General features: G+C 43.0%; 1 long non-coding RNA gene across 1 annotated transcript; it reads right to left on the reverse strand.

Moving 5' to 3' along the window:
• Nucleotides 1-1,696: 1,696 nt before the first annotated feature.
• LOC149918864 (uncharacterized) lies at nt 1,697-16,102 on the reverse strand. Its single transcript, XR_016463992.1, has 3 exons — nt 15,960-16,102; nt 15,821-15,869; nt 1,697-2,355 (listed from the first exon to the last, which is right to left on the reverse strand). It is a non-coding gene; the product is annotated as an uncharacterized LOC149918864 (long non-coding RNA).
• Nucleotides 16,103-16,844: the final 742 nt, after the last annotated feature.

Here is a 16,844-nt window from a genome sequence, read left to right on the forward strand (position 1 = left end):
CTCACTGCAGCAGATAACATAAGTGCTCACCAGGGGTGGAGATACATAGCTGGCTGTTCAAACAAGCTTTCCAGCGCACAACATTTGAGCACCTACACCCAGCACTCTGACGGTAGCAGTTCAGTGCACATTTGCTGCCTAGGGAAATGGCAGATAAGTGTAGATGCAGTGAGGTGACATTGGAAGACTGTGTTGGGCACAGAACACGGCAGGTCAGCAGAGACATGTGGTTTAATTAAAAATTGCATCCTTTTCTTGGCAATTTACACAAGCTAAGGAAGAGACTACTTAAAAAAAAAAAAAAAAGCTTCACAACTTTTACTTTGAGAGAAACTGCAAAAGCTAGAGGCTAGAACTATTTAAGCATCCAACTTCAAAGACAGAAGTAGGATGTCTCCCCAGTCGCACAGGGAAAAGACTGGATTTGGGAGTTCTGAAGTCTTCTTTGCAGATGTTAGGTCAGCACGCTCACCTATTCTGGGTGTAGCTCCTTATGCCTTCCCTGCTTGGCTGCCCAGCTATGCTGAACCATGCATAACAAGAACATGTTTTTTTCTGGCACAGCATAGGTTCACCAAGTGGCACATTCTTCTCCTAGCTCCTGGTTTAAATTACACAGACATGCATTCCTGTGGACTTCCCACTATGAAGCATTTGTATGCTGCAGGGCAGCCCTATCTCACCCAGGTCTGGGAACCTCACAGTGCAGGGCTGCTGCATACAAGAAATGATAAATACACTCAAAAGACTCAAAATACTTTGAGTCTTGTAGGCAAGGCATAATAGCTGAACAGCAACAGGAACAAATTTAAGGAAAGAGGAAAAAGAACCACACTCCACACACACTCCTCCAGGCAGTACTATGAGATACGCTACTATTAAAGATACTATCAATACTTGCAGTGTATCTGTGGAAGTCTCTCAGTTCAAGAGCAACAATGACAGCAAACACTCATACCTGCACTGTCCTAAGAAGCCTCTTCTCATTGCAAATGGTGACAGGCTGGTATATTTGGAATAAAAAGATGCCAGGTCTATTCGCACTCCCTGATAAATAACTGCCCTGCTGTGCAGGGAAAACATAGCACACAGAAAAGTCTTATCAGAGTGAGTGCAAGTGATGCTAAACTGAAGAGGACAGGGAAAAGAGATAAAGAAAGAATGTTCCTGTTCTTGGCAGAAAAAAAAAAAAAAAAAAAAAAGGTTGAGGAGGAATGGCATCTGTACACTATTTTCTATAGAAAGGTCTTCATCTCCTGGGAGCCTGGACAGAGTTCTCCACTTGTGACAGTCAATGGAAGATGTCAGTATATCCAGTTCATAGAAAAAAAGTGTCATGGTGACAAGATCAGTGTTAAGACCTTAGGTACTATCACTCAGACTCCCAAACTTGGGCTGATAAGGACCCAAAGAGAAAGCAGCCAGGAAGAGATCCTTTCTCACCACTGAAGAACCCCTGCAGTCTCTGAGCAGAGGGGCTTTTGACAACATCCTAGAGTTTAAGCAGGACTTTGACATAGAGCAGTGACAGTACAGAATTCACGCAGCCTCTAGCTCCCAGAGGCACTGGGACGTTCTTCATCTGGACTTGAGCCACTGGGGAATCACTGTTGCTGTGATCTCCAGCAGGACAAGAGCAGAAAGTAGAGGCACGTTGCACAGTTGAGGCCATGATACAGAGAGCTGTCCTGGTCAAGGAAGCAAAATTGCTTTTATGTAATTAAATTACATAATTTCCTTCCAAAACAGCTTTTACATAATTTATCTGTCTGGGTTGGGTTTGTCTCCTGGACAGATTTTATACTTCCATACTCCCCTTGAGCATCTCTCTGCTGCTTGGTTTTCTTTGCTTTCCTCTTTCAGGGCTTGCCTGTTCCCAGTTACCACAGACATAGTGTCCTGTCACCAGCAGTCCCAAGGGATTTGGATCTGGTATCCCAGTGTCCTGCCCCGTCCTAACAAGTCTTCTCTCCTACTGACAAGCAGGACACTTTCCCAGACTTTTTCCTACAATATTTTAATTCATAACTGGGACTTTCAGAACTTCTGCCACCCTATTGGGAGGCAGATCACAGGAAACTATTTTGGCATAAGGCAAAAGATGGTGGAGGGACTGCTCTTTTATTTCACAAAAGCAAGGGGGAAAAAAAGCACAGCCTGAAAAGGGGTTTCCTTCAAATTTCACGTGGGAAAACATCCATTGCTGTGCACAGCTCTGTCCTTTTTTCTGTAAAATCTTATTCTTCCTGTATCTTCAGAGGTTTGGGCACAGATGCTGTCAGGTTTCACCCCAGGGTGCTGCCTTTCCAGAGATCACATCTGTTTGCTATGGGCTTGCAGACTTTGATCAGCAACCTGAAGTAATGAATATAAGGCAGGGTAGGACTTGTTTAGTCCTCATTGCCATGCTGCTTCATTGCTTTGAGTATACTGCTTGTTGCAATTGGGATATTAAACTGTTCAGTGGATGACTACTTGCTAGGAAAGAGGTACTGGAAAGTGCTGGTAATACCAACTTGTTATTTCTTTCCTCTTCTTTGTTCCCATCCTTACCTGAGAAGCTCCCTGTCACATACATTTCCTTCTTGTTTGTCTCAGAAAATACACCTAAACCTATGATATTAAGCACTGTAAATGTAACAGAATGTTCACATCACAAACTAGAAGAGAGGACATTTAGACTGGATATAAGGAAAAAAGTTTTTCTAATAAGGGTGGTGAGGTACTGGCACAAGATGCCCAGAGAGGCAGTCCCCATCCCTGGAGAAATTCAAGGTCAGGCTGGACGGGGCTCTGAGCACCTGATCAAACTGTAGGTGTTCCTGTTCTTTGCAAGGGGGCAGGACAAGATTGTCTTTAAGACTTTCTTCCAACTGAAATGATTCTATGACCCATGGAGAACTCTGGTCCAGCCTCCTGCTCAGAGCTCTGAAGTTGGGTCAAATTGCTCATCCAGTCAAGCACTGAGTATTTGCAAATATGAAGACACCACAGCCACATCTGGACTTGTCGCAGCATGGTTCCTGTGCCAAGGTGAAACTTTTCCCAGCATGTTCAGATAGAAATATTCTTCCTACACCACTATGAGGTGCTTCTGAGAACAATCTGGCTCTGTCAAGAATCAGAAAATCAAAGTTTCTGAAATGGTGAGACTTTTATGTGCAGAATACAGGAACCCCTTGCCTTTTCTGTACTAAGACAGATTTCTTTCCTCCTCTCAGCTGCTCTCCCAGAATACTCAGTTGCTATCAAGGCACGACATCATCCTGAAGCTGAGCTGTACAGAGCTCTTAGAGCACACGATGGCAGTTCTGAAAGGTAGCAGAAGCTAGCTAGAAATAAAAGCAAACAAAATCTGAACAGATTTTCCCCTTACTGGTATGCTTTCCAAATGTTCTTCAATACACCATGAAAAGTAACCTTTTCCTTTTGGAAAATGCCACTGAATAAAGGCATTAAGCCTTTGAACTTCAAACTTCAGAAGATGGAAGCAACTGACTCATTTCAATTTAGTGATGAAGAGCTTTAGCTGTGCTGATGGGAAGGGAATAAAGAAAAAAATTGAAAAAGTAATGCTAAAGAATAAGAAATAGTAAAAAAAAAAAAATTATCAGTAGTTTTAAACATCTAATTGCACTACTCTTCAACAACGAGATGATAGGAATGCATTCCTGATGGCAAGAAACATCCTTAAAAATTAAGCCAATTAACTGTACCTAAGAATTAGTTGTTTTCTTAAAAGGGTATTTTAAACACATCTGCAATTAGAGGCACGAGCACTTGAAAGGCCATCTCTGAAGCTTGTTGAAGAAAGATTGAGGATACGTTCTATTTTAAAACTCGTTCTGCACCTCAGTTTCACCATCTGCTCTGCATGCTTGTGATCGCATCAAGAAACAGATCAGAGCCTTTGTTTTGTACTGAGACTCAGGGAACCCCAATATATTTTCACCTAATTAACTATGTTGGATTCACAGGCCTTTGGATAGTGAAGAAGGCACTGCCTATGGTAAACAACTCTAGCAGCAGCACATCCTACATTAGAGCCTTTGGGCCTTTAACAACTAGCCCAAAGGGAGAGGACTGAAGACTCACAGTACTGCTCAGTAAAAGTACAGGGAGAAGAGAAAAGAGACATGGCAGAGGCAGGAGGAGACTCTAGGAGTTTTAAAGGAGCTCCTTGCTAACTTCTGGACATATGTAAAAATAGCAATTTCAGCACAAGTTTTGTAGGGTATGACCACTTCCAGATCTGTGCCAGGTGAAATGGTGCAGAGTGCTTTGTACCAAGGTAAGACCACGTTCAGACAGGAAGACAACTGCTTGTGGACCTGAGCCTGCCCAGGGTCTGCAGCACACACTTGCCAAGATGGATGCACAGCACACGCATCACTGATCAGAGAACAGTGGCCTCTGTGCTACAGATATTAAGACAAGAAGTTAATCTGTGTCTTGTTGACCTAATTGCCCCAGCTGAAGTGCTAGAAACACCAGAGAATAACAAATATTTAACATATGCCAATTGATGCTATTCCTTTAAAGGAATGATCTCTTCCCCCCACTCCACCTGCAAATGCACATAGGATTTATTTGAATCACCATAGGCTATATTCCTACAAGGCCAGATAGGGTTGCCTTTACACACTTACAGATCAGAAATGCATATTTTACTATGCTTCTTGTCCCTTTAATGCAGAGACAAAGAAAGAAAGAAAGATGGATAACATTTCACATATTCATTTCCGAGCCAAAAAAAAAAAAAATCACTTGCTAAAATAAACTTCAGTAAAAAAACCTCCCATAGATGCATTTGTTTTCAACTTCTGCCTTAATTTAAGTGTCTCTGCAGAGAACTGATCAGACAGCAGAATAAGGGTCATCTTTACCACAGGAGGTGGTGAGCTTTAGTATTTCATAGAGGAGAATACTGTGCTTTCATGGTAAAGATGAATGACTGCAGCAGAAAGTGGCAAATTGCCACATCACACTGTCCTAGTTAATACCAGAACTGCCACATCAAGTGTGATGGATGGCATGTTTTCATGTCATTCTGTCCATGATTCTAGTTGGCTTAATGATATTACTGCACAGACTGTACCAAGAGACATGTCCAGCTGGCCTCTACAGCCTTGAACTGGGTAACAACCCTAATTAACAACTGCAGCCCCTCTGTTTGATAGGATTTGTCCTGGTTTCAGCTGGGGATGGAGTTGACTTTCCCTTGATAGTGTCTAGGAGGATGCTATGCTTTGGTATCAGGAGAAAAACAATGTAGGTAACATATGAATGCTTCCAGTCATTGCTGAGCAGTGCTGTACAGAGCCAGGGACACTGCAGTTTCTCAGCTTCTCATACTGTCCTGCTTAGGAACTGGCTGGGCATCAATTGACAGGTAATGAGCAATTGTATCATGCATATACATATATATGTTATTATCATTATTACTTTTTTCCCCTTCTCTGTCTTAGTAAATAGCTTTTATCTCAACCCACAAGCCCTACTTTTTTTTTTTTTCTTCCCACCCATTTCTCTCCTCCACAGGGAGAGGGGGGAGTGAGCAAATGTCTGCATGATATTGAGCTACCTGCTGGGTAAAACCACAGGTTTCTCTAAAAGCATTTGCATTCTGCAGCCCATTCCAACACAGGTTATTCATATTGTTGGAGCAACCATGAGGAGAAGAGATGTTGTATTTGGCTGAGGAGGTATAAGTTATAGGGATCTTCCTATCTTAAATGGGAAAGGAAATCATCAGGAAATGGGGGGGGCAAAATTAATCTTCTCCAGATTGAACCATCCCAGCTCCCTCAGCCACTCCCCATAAGACTTGTGCTCCAAATCCTTCACAGCTTTATTGCCCTTCTCTGGACACGCTCCAGGGCATCACTGTCTTTCTTCCAGTGAGGGGCCCAAAAATTGAACACAGTCCTTATCTTAAGGATGGTGACCAGACCATCAATTACCCAAACAGCACACCCTGATTCTCTGCAAGGTGTTCAGCACCTGCCTAAATTGGATGTTTGGGCTTTATCGACACCATACTCCTCTCCCTTTTGGGTACGTGTATGCATCCTCATAATGCCTGTGGTTATACCAGTTTGCCAAGAATGTTTTGTTTCACGCAATTCAAACAGCCCATGAGCTGAGTCCTGGAAGATTCTCATCTCTCTTAACACTCCCTACCTTCTCTATCAATGCCTGACACATAGCACAGCACAGACTCCTGCAAGCTATTACTTTCTTCTTCAGCTGCAGCAAAAACCACAGACTGAGAAATATTTCTTCTGTAGCTGCTGTGACTGAATGTTCACTGGATCACTTTGATGAAGTCACTGAAGTATCTTTGGAAATCTTTGTGGAGGGACGTGAACCAATTGGAATTAGCATGTATATTATATGAGAAAGGCTGGAAATATGTGTGGAATAAAGGAGAAGCAGCCAAAGGGTACAGGAATGAAGGAACAGAGATATCCCCCATACTAGACATTAGGGGAGAAACTACAAAACAGCAGGGAAGCAGGAGAGGAGAACTGAGAAACAGGGAGCCTGAGAACCTAGGGGCCTCTGAAACAAAGAGCAATGAATTGAGGTGGCAGCATTAGAGAGGAGAGGAAAGTACTGGTTGTGCTCAGATAATGGCGTGGTACCTCAATGCAACAGCACAGACTGAGAGTGCATGGGATTTCTCTCTCCTTTGCAACCTCCAAAACATCATTCACTTTTTGCCTGGCAAAAGTTGCAACAGGTTAGCAATGGCAATACAATTAGGGAGATGGCTTCTTCTCCAAGCAACCCGTCTTCAGTGGATGAAAATAGGGAGGAAAATAACTCAAGAGAATTAGTAAGCAATGGAAAAGAGTGAAGACAACCCACAGCTCATAATATGAAAAAGAAAACAATCAATATTGCTGCATTCACTGCATGAAACGAGAAAGCTTCCTGCAGCACTGAGAGCAGCTTTTTGAAAATCAGCCACACTCAGCTCTTTGATTTTGTGTATAATTCTGTATCCCCACTTTGAGAAAAATGCCTCAATCCTAAGCACTACGCGAGGCAGCTTGAAGGCAATTCTCCCTATCAAAGGCACAGCCTGGCTGAAGAAGCCAGCTTGAGCTCAGTGCTTTGAAACACCATGGTAAATTTAGCTATCCCCTGAGAAGCTTTGCCACAGAGCAACTGGGAGACATGACTTAAACTGAAGAGGGTCACTAGAAAATCACCCAGACTGAGAGGCACAGAAAGTGTCCTGGCTAACCCAATGTGCTCTCCTTTCTCAGCCCACCCCAAGTCAGAAAAAGAAGGGAGGCAGTAATTACACCTTTGACTCTAATGCTCTACAAATACTATAATCATTTAGAAAGAGAGGGACGCATTCAGACTGAAAGCAGCCTCTCTGTCATAATGGCTGCAATGATTTTAAAGAACTTGGTCCCCTCTGTGTCACCTCCAGCAGCTCCATTTAAAAATCAGCCTGAGCCTGATTGTGGGCCTTATGCAACAATAGCCTTAAAAGCAAGTCTAAGGTGGTGATTAGCTGGGCACAAAAAGCATCTCAGGGTTCCCTGTCAGTGCTAATATACCACACCCACCCACTCCGGCAACAAGAAGCCTCAAGTGATTGATGGCTTAGAGAGAAATGCAACACTCCCTTCCTTCAGCTTCTAGACATGACATTTCACTTAATCCTCTACAGCAAAAGCATCCATACTGTGAATGTGAGTAATCAGATGTTCTGGAGCTTGAGATTCAAGCCAAACCCCAGGGCAACAGAGCTTGAACCAGCAGTCACAGCTTGTGCTAGCAACCCCACTCAATGCACAGACCCTTAGGATCAGAGACCCCACGTCTCCAGCACTCTGCTTGGTAAGTGATATATCTGCAGAAGGGTGCATGCAGGGATTCAATTATAATTCAAAAAAATGTCAAGAACTGAAATAACAGAGGGATTTTTACTCCAACATTATGGAAAATATGTATCCAATGTCCAATCTGAATTTGCATATAGAAAATCTTTGATGTTAATCTTTCTCTACCAAACCAAAGTAGTGTCATGTCTCTGCATTTTTGCTCCATAATACAAATCCATTCAGTAACCAAATTTTAAGAGTGTTGCAAAAGTCTTTCTGATCAAACCCTCGAAGTTTCTTCACAGAATACCTAAGACATTAACAAACATGAACCCCCACCTTTCAGTGTTGTGCTCTATACATTCTGACATGAGCAAGTAAGGCTGAAATTTCTATAAGCTGGCAGGGAGTTTTAGCCGCCTTGCTAAAGTAGGGGGAAGAGATGGGTTTCCTTTCCCTCATCTCCTGTTCTTGGAGGACCAACAGACTCAGAGCAAAGCATCTCTGGAGACAACAACATGGCAAGGAGCTGGGCCAGCACACAAACCACAGCAATGCATGGTGCTGATCTGCACACACACAAAATAAAGTGCTAACTGCATCACCCCCTGTGCCAGTCCCTGCAGCAGGCCAGCTAAAGCTTAACCTTTTAATTCAAAACCTGATCATACTTTACATGAGTCATCCTTCATCTCCACCCAAGGCTAGCAAACCCCTGCTGCATCACACAGCAATAAAGTGACAGAAATGGCCAGGGTTTGTGCAGCAGACTCATCACTGTACCTTGTGCCTAACTTTTCCTTTCCAGCTGCAATTCCCCAGTCAATGTGTTCTTTGCCTTTCATGTGGCCACCACATCACATCTCCATGTTATCATGTGCTCCTGAATCTATCACCTACAGAATATCTCCTGCTGGGGAAGGATTCTCCATGCTTACAACTGGCAGAGAGGTTGCCCTCATGAGTTTAGTGATGTCTTCACAGTCTCCTCCAGTTCTGTCCAGGTAGAGGCCCCAAGTAGTAAAGCACCTACAGCTGGGTAAATTCCCTCTGCTCTTTTGCCTATGATCTACTTTACATCAGGTAATCAGGCCAAGTTCAGCCCAGAACAGCTCAACATACTTCTCAGTCATATACATGCATATACCTACTAGGGATAGCAAAGATGGCTGTGCCAAGACCCCACGCAGCAAGCAGCTGCTGCATTTGCATCAGAAGGTCTTGCAGCATGTTTTCCTTCTCTGCAGCTCATGGTGACCATGTGGTCATTTAAACCACATGGATGCAATCTCATGTTCACTGCTGATGAAGAGTGCCCAGCAGGTGTTCAGGCATCTCTTTTTAAGAGCAAGTCAGAAGGGCAGAGGGACTCCTTGGTACATAATAAATCCATCTATGCAGAAAGGAGATCGGCACAGAGCCCTTCACACACCTGGAATGATGTCTACACCTTCCTCCCAGTAGGGCTTCGCTGATTTTCACAGACATTGCCAGACTGCCTTTTCAGTATATCTTCCCCAGCCAGGGTATGCATCTTCAGCACAACTTCATTTAAATAGAATTTGGATGTGTAATGAAGGAGCAAGGATGGTTACAGCAAAAGCAATTGCACAGGGTCACTTCTATAAGGATCAGCTCTTCTACTTCTGCAAAGTAGAAGATCCACTGAAGTTGGACAAACAAGACAGCTCTTGAACAAGCCAGGCTTCAGCCATCACCAAAGCAGTGCACCAGGCTGAACGTGCCAAACTGTGTTTCTGGGCTGCCCTTGCTGCCACCAGGCCAGCCAACGTGAGCATAAGCTTGGTATAGCTAGCACTCTAGGGACAAGCAGTCTATCCCGAGAGAGCAGATAGAGAGGGTCTATTTGAAAGAAAAACAAATCACACATGATGGAGGCTAGCTGTACAGCTTCACAAAAGACTGGAAAATACTCAGACATTGCAACAACAGAAAAAGCAATAAACCTTTATATATACAGACTTCTTCCTTATGCAGTTCATTCACAAGCCCATTTGCCACACGGTGGAATTAATTTCAGCACATTTGCATCTTTAAACTTTTTCTTTACTATTTTTCCCCACGGCAGTACTCTCAGCTTTCCCCCATGCCTCCCAAGAGGCTTGTTTCTGATCTGGACTAACTGCCAGTTGACTAAACCAGCATCAAACTGCTGACTCCATCACGACTCTCCTTGGCTAGTAATTTTCCAAATTCATGGTAGAAAATTCATTAATTTGGGGAACTCTGCTCATTTATCAGATTGATCAGGCTTGTCCACTACAGTCAGGAATTATTGGGAGTGGAAGAAAGACCAGACAATGATCAAGCAAACCTTATTTCTTTAAGAGGCCAGCCCTGTAGTACTGCTAGCACTGGAGAGCTGTGCTAATTTACACCAGCCTATTAATCCTCATAGCCCCTCCAGGCCGCTGCTGGAAAGCACAAGGCTTGCTTCTAGCAATGTGCTGGCATGGGTACCTGTGGGTACCTGACTCAGCTGTCCTTTACCTAGCGTGTAAATTATAGATCAGTCAATTTATTCAAGGAGGGAGAGCAGTGAAATACCCACTTACACCTCTCCGTGGTATTGATCTCGTCATGCTGCCAAGCAGACTCAAAATGACAGCTCTGCAATCAGGACATGCAATCAAGAACTGCTGCATCAGATGTTCCTTCCAGAAGCATATTTAGAAAAGAAAAAAAAAAAACAAGACCAACCAGCACATCAGCTGGGAGGTTGCAGAGTGCTTTCACAGAACAGACAAAAGGAACCTGTAGATGGAATCTGTCCCTAGATTGTTGCTATCCAGTTTTCCCTTGTCATCCCAATTAAAAGCATTTCTAGATAGCAGAAATGAATTAGAGATTTTCATAAAGACAACATTTTCTTTTGTGTTCTCCTAAAATAGAAAAGACTTCAGAAAACTTTCAGATTTTCACTGAAAATTCAGTTCTGAACGTTTTCCCCTAAATTACTGAGCACCTCCCCCTTCTCTGCAGAAAGAGCTGAAAAGCCAGAGGCCCTTTTGCCATAGCTGTAACTGGGGCAATGCTCTCCTCAGCCACACTGGGCATAATTATAATTTTACCCATTATTAGAGAACAATGCCTTTTTTTTTTTGTTTTTGTCCCCCAGAAAAGGAGAGGATAACATGCCTGGGAGAGAGCTAGGCTGGGCTCCAGATCCATCTCCAGATAGAGCCTCTTCAAAGATACTGGGAAATCAAGAAAGTTCAAGGTAGACCAGTATACTGCTTATTCCTCTAGTCTCCTGCTGTGTCTCTTTGGTCTCTTTTCCCAGCCAGCCTCACTGAAACCAACAAGGCACCTAATGATTTTTTTGTTCACAGAGTCACAAAGCACCATGAGGCACAGCAGTACCAATCCTGGGCTGCAATGCTTAACCTAGAAAGAACTATGGCTGAGGCACACAACCTCCTCTTCTCCACCATTTTCCTCCTCCAGACAGTGGCTCCATGCAGTGATCCTCTAGTCTAGCAGATGGCATCCAAAGTCTACATGGCCCTACTTGGAGAGATATGTTGTACTATAGGGGGCGAGGGAATAACAACAACAAAAAAGCAATTCCTTTATCCAGAGCTGCAGCCCAGAAGTCAGTCTGCTCCTGTATTCCGTAAAATCCTGCTTCCACACTTAGCAAAAGTTCATTTGCCCTTTTTAATTATTGCAAGGGGGGGCAGGTACTTAGTTTGGGCTGGAAACCTCAGTTTTCATCTTAAGCAATCTCACACAATTCCACCAAACATGAGAAAGGATTTCTTTGCCCTAGAAAGCAGCAAAACTGCTTCTGACAAGTTCTTTGCAATACCAGGCAACTAGCATTGTGAATACCAATAGCATATATAGGAAAAAGTTGACCCAACTGGAAATGATGTTCTCGGGCCAACCATGCCCCTCACCATGTGTTCAATCATCAGTTCAGGCCATGACATAACAGTTCCCCTACAGGGTCCAAACCTAGTTCTTATGCACAAATTCCACAGAATTAATTTCTGCTTCTCCATCATTTATCCCTATTACACAGCTAGACTGGAATGCCTACCATTTCTACTTCCATTGGTTTGTAAAATGTTTTCCATCACATTGGAAAGATTGGAAGATAGTTGGATCAGCGGAGTTCAACAGGGGGCAAGATGTGATCTTCTTCCAGCATTTAAACTCTTGCTATTGCAGAAATTGCTACTTTTTAATCCAGGATTGTTTTATTATTATTTTTTTTTAATATTCCATATCACTACGATGCCCCGCAGTTGAAGTGAATATTATGTATTCTGATACATGCAAGGCTCAGACAGCTCACTGTGAAATGACAAAATTCTTGTTACAAAATTATCTACATTCTGGAAGAGTGCCTAGAAGGATAGTTTCATATGAATATGTTAAGTGCCAAATATCAGTACCTGCTTTGTGTTTTTTTTTTGTTGTTGTTTTTTAAAACCCTGCCCAGACCACATCAATCAGGAAGTCAAACATGCTTCTTACCATCAGCTGGATCTGAGAAAGAAGGGCAGCAGCCAGAAGATGAAATCAAATTAGAACTCAAATCACATGTGACACTATGATGAGAAATCTCATTGCACAACATCAGAGGTTTGCCAGACTCATGCTAAGCACCTGTGCAGAAGCGAACACCAAGGAGCAGGTGGCTGGGATGGGAACAAGCAGGCTTCTGAGGTTGTTCTAACAGAATTGGTGAGTTGGCAGCATTACCTGAGACTAATACAAATCTTCCAGAAAGCATTTTCTGGAATTTAGATGGTTCAGTCTTGAGGAGGCTCAGGGGAGACCTTATCACTCTCTACTTCTGCCTCAAAGGAGGTTGTGTAGAGGTGGGGGTTGGCCTCTTCTCCCAGTGATAGGATGAGAGGTAATGGCCTCAAGTTGCACCAGAGGAGGTTCAGGCTGGATATTAGAAAAGATTTCTTTTCAGAAAGAGTGGTGACACACTGGCACAGGTTGCCCAGGGTGGTGGTGCAGTTGCTATCCCTGGGGGGGGTTCAAGGAAAGGGCAGATGTGGCACTGAGGGACATGGTTAGTGGGCATGAAAGGGATGGGTTCATGGTTTGTCACGATGATCTTAGTGGTCCTTCAACTTTAATGATTCTATGATAATGCTGAAGGCAGCTTTAGTCACAAGCCTTGGAAGGATACATCCCCTAAGAACTCTGCTTTCCTAACCCTAAAATAATGCACTCTCCCTATTTGCATTCATGCTCAACAAATCTGATGATTAAAAGCAAGCTCATTCTATGAGGTATGGGTTAAGCACCATTATGGTTCACACTTACTTATCAATAATTAGGATCAAAAGCATAAAGACATCCACTCATATCTGAAATATGTGATTTGGCAGCAGAGCAATAAGCAAATTAAATCAGACAGAAACATCCTTCAATTAATCTGGAGATTATCAAAACATTAGCAGTTTTGGATGTGAAAACACAACCTGTGCTTTTAAAAGTCTCTTAGGGCACTTAAAATTGCAGTCCCACTTTTCCTCAAGAGCTGATTTTGCCAACGTGACCTTTCTGAAGAGCTGCTAGAAAGCTCCCTATTCCTGCACACCACAGCCTGCCCTTGCTCTGCCTGCACTGCTCCTTGAGGGAGGGGATCCTTGCCAAGGATGAAACATCAACCAGAGGTGCAAGAGGTGCTTCTCCTCTAAGAGAACAGCATGGCCTGTGTCTCACTGCACAAATGGGGTAAGAAGGCTCACTGGGGAGAGCTGAGCCAAGGGGATCCTGTTAATCTCAACCCCTGATTATTTTGCAGTACCACTCTCCCTCTTCAGTGGTACTAAAGCACATAGTAGGACATCTACAGATTCAGGAACAACTGATATCTCTTTGCAATCCATTGGCAAGCAATGCTTTAGAAAGGTGAGGCACTGGTGTGCCCACTAACAGTTTCTCTAGAGCACTGGGCTTCTGGTCAGTACAGGGTCAAGCCTTCACCTCAGTCCAGATAGCTGATAGATGCTCTCTACTCAGTCACTCCTGTTTAGCGGGCAGTTCTCTGTACCTTTGTCAGCAAACATTTGGGTACCAGATGAATGGTTGTGGGACACGTAGAGTCTTGTCTTTCCCCTGGAGAAGCATGTGGCAACCACAGTTGTTAGCAGATCGACCTTGAGTCCCTAGATCCCAGAACCTGGCAGGTCCCTAGATCCCTCAAAGCCCAGTCACAGCATCATTACCACTATATTTCCCATTAAAAACCTGACTATTGTTTCACTTGAATCTGAAAATAAAATCACTGGAGCTTAAAGGAAAAAAAAAAAAATCCTACAATCTGCATCTTCACAAAGACATGTCTCTAAGCAAGGAACGCGTCTAAATTTACTTTTATTTATACCCTTCTGGGGACAAGTAGAGAAGAGCCTTTAATCAGGCCTGGCTGCAAGATACACAAGCAGCTTAGTTACATGCTAAGTGAAAGCATTAGGGATCTGAGTTGTCTCACTAGCATAAGAGAACAAATCTAGCATGCACATAATATTACTGCATTGACAGCACTGTCTCTGCAGTATAATTAGGCTTACTAAAGACCTTTCAGCTTGTTTTTAGTCAACTATATGTGGATTTAGCAGCTGCCTAGGCTCAGTTTTAGTATAAATTATACCACAGAACACAGAGTGAAAATAAGGCAGAGTCTGCAACATCAGCCTCTGGACTAGGCTGCTACAAATGTATGGAGCTCAGTCTAGGCAATTCTCCCTTTGCATAGCAGAAAAACTGGCTCTGAGAGAGCCACTGCCTGCAGAGATGCTGCATGGTTGACACACTTGCTGCAGCACACAAAGTTGTCTTAGAGTTGAACCCCATCAGAAGGAAAAGCGGCAAGCCTACAGTTCTTCTCTCCCTCTCCAGCTTGCCCCATAGGGCTGGGGTGGATCACTTGGATACAGTGCTGCAATTGGAACGTAACTTCCTCTGCAAGGCTGCTTGTCCCCCTCTCAGCCTGAGTAGAGCTTCACCTGCATTCTGAAACAATAGAGCAGACCCTACCCTCCCTACCAGGCCTCAGAGAAGAAGCTCTCTCTCCCAGGGGCTTGAATCAGACTCCCACTCCTTAGGAGAGGACAGGCACTTCTCTTCCTAATGCATCCTCAATCAGATACTTCCCCATCCTTAACCCCATCCTCCCCAACACCTCCTCCAAATTTGCTAACATAACTTAGGGTAGGATTGCTCTTTTGCAACATTCTCAAGTGCACTGGTTGTTAAACCCCTCAGGTTGGGCACCCCTGCTGCAATATTTAGCTGAATGGTGCTGATTAAGATAGCAGAGATGAAGCACGATAGCATTGTACAAATTAGCTGGGCTTCTTATCTCAACAGCTAATAATATCTCAGTGATTCCTGAGAAACTGTGAGGCACAGAGATCAAAGCATGGTCCAGATAAGAACATTTTCAGGAAACACAAGAATTTTTAAAGGATAGGTTCTAGCTTGAGCAGGCATTCCACACTGTCCAAAGCTGGATGCTTTCCTTTAAACATTTCTGAATCCTCATCCTTTAAAATACTCTCCGAAATCCAAAGTGTGTTTAACATTTCTTTGATTGGTCTGCAATATTTTAGATATACTTAACGGTTCAAGATACATACTCAACCCCTGCAGAATTCTGAAAGTTCTGTCTATAACGTTTTTACACTAGAGAAATCTGTGTCAGCATTCAGTGCACATCACTATATTTAAATTTCAGAGAACTGACATTCATTCCATAGAAAGACATGGAAAGAAATAGAAGAACAGCCTATTTCTATATAATAAACCCATTGCTCCAATATTTTCATTGATTTTCCTTTATATGATGCATTTCTAAAGAACTGTTAAACTAAATTTAGGATCCAAAGTAAGAAAGAAAAAAAAGGTTGTTTTTTTTCCTACCAAACCTGAGCTTAGTCAGTCAATTCTTAGCAAGAAAACAAAAAGATTCATCTTACCAGCCTGATGCAGTGATGTGCTGAAGTTCCTCAGAGCTATGTAGGCCACCTGTAGGTTAAACAAAATTCATCAGAGAGGCCTGAGAGTGGCTTATTAAGAAGTGAAAACATTAAGACACAAAGCATTCAAGACACCTACCACCATTTCATATAATCATTTAGATTGAAAAAGACCTTTAAGATCACCACATCCAACCATCACCAAGTCCACACATCTTTTAAACACCTCCTGTTGGCAACATCCACTTCTCTAGGCATGCTGCCTGTGCAGGCTGGAGAACTGCTTTACTGCTTTAAGTACTCCCTGCCATTTCACTATGCAGCACCAATGCTCTCCCAGCTTATGTTTGCAGGTGCAACGCAGCACCAGGAATCAGTGTTCTCAAACTCTGCTAGCTGCTTCCTTTTATTCTGTTCCCTTCAGGGGCCATATCAAAAAGGTACACCTATAACCATTTCCAAATCAATCACATCATTTTTTAAATAGATAAATCACCTACTCTGTTTGAAAACATTCAAAAGGTTAAAAACAAAATAAAGTCTAACTGAATTTTACTTGGAAGAGATTTATTACAGGTACTACAAGACAACAGAGATCCTCATAAGTACTGTTTACAGTACCAAGCTGTAACACGACAGAAGAGAGACATGAATTCATTTATTCCCACACAACTGAGTAAAAATACCTATGCCTAAGAGTTCAGCACAAAATTCTGTCCTATTCACTTGCTTTTAATTACCTAGAAGCTGTGCACTCACCATTCATGTGACCCTGCTAAGTAACTCAGCTTTAAGGCACCTCGTTAAGAGCTGGTCTCCTTCTAACTGTGCTCCTATAAATCAACAGGCTCTATACTAGAGACAATAAAACACCTGAGCAGGGGTTAGATCTCTGCACCTGGCTCAAGTCCACCGCAGTTACGGCAAACTGGTATCTTTAAAGCGAATAACTGCAGAATTGGCCTTTGGTGAAAAGGGAAACTTAAATCTTAAAGAAGTGTTCCTAATTTTACCAAGCTGGGCA

Source organism: Phasianus colchicus, chromosome 2, assembly GCF_987193195.1.
Source record: "Phasianus colchicus chromosome 2, bPhaCol1.hap1.1, whole genome shotgun sequence".
NCBI lineage: Eukaryota > Metazoa > Chordata > Aves > Galliformes > Phasianidae > Phasianus > Phasianus colchicus.